Source organism: Sapajus apella, unplaced genomic scaffold, assembly GCF_009761245.1.
Source record: "Sapajus apella isolate SASKATOON/1434 unplaced genomic scaffold, GSC_monkey_1.0 scaffold11, whole genome shotgun sequence".
Lineage (NCBI taxonomy): Eukaryota > Metazoa > Chordata > Mammalia > Primates > Cebidae > Sapajus > Sapajus apella.
Window position 1 is genome coordinate 41,670,563 of NW_022436951.1, and position 357 is coordinate 41,670,919.

Here is a 357-nt window from a genome sequence, read left to right on the forward strand (position 1 = left end):
AAAAAAAAAAAAAAAAAAAAAAAAAAAAAAAATGCTGACACCTGCACTAGAGGAATTTAAAATGAGCTAAGGCATCTTACACAAGAAAAAAAATGATTAAAAGCTTCAGACAAAACAGTGCTCAAGAAAGACCATATAATCCAACCACTTCCCACGGCAATGCAGACAGAGCTCACTAACTTCTGCCCCTTGAATCAATCCATAAACAAAGCATGAAGTCTCTCTAGGGTTTTGGGATACAAGGAGATACTATCAACGCAACACAGAAATGCAGGCAGCAGGGCTGGGGCTGCAAGGGGAAGCAGGCCCAGCTCACACGCACGCCCACAGTCCACCGAGGCAGGCCCGGCTCACACG

General features: G+C 44.3%; 1 protein-coding gene across 2 annotated transcripts in view; it reads right to left on the reverse strand.

Annotated features, from left to right (window-relative positions):
* CEP72 (centrosomal protein 72) overlaps positions 1 to 357 on the reverse strand; it is a 37,805-nt gene that overhangs the window by 20,457 nt on the left and 16,991 nt on the right. The window lies entirely within an intron of this gene.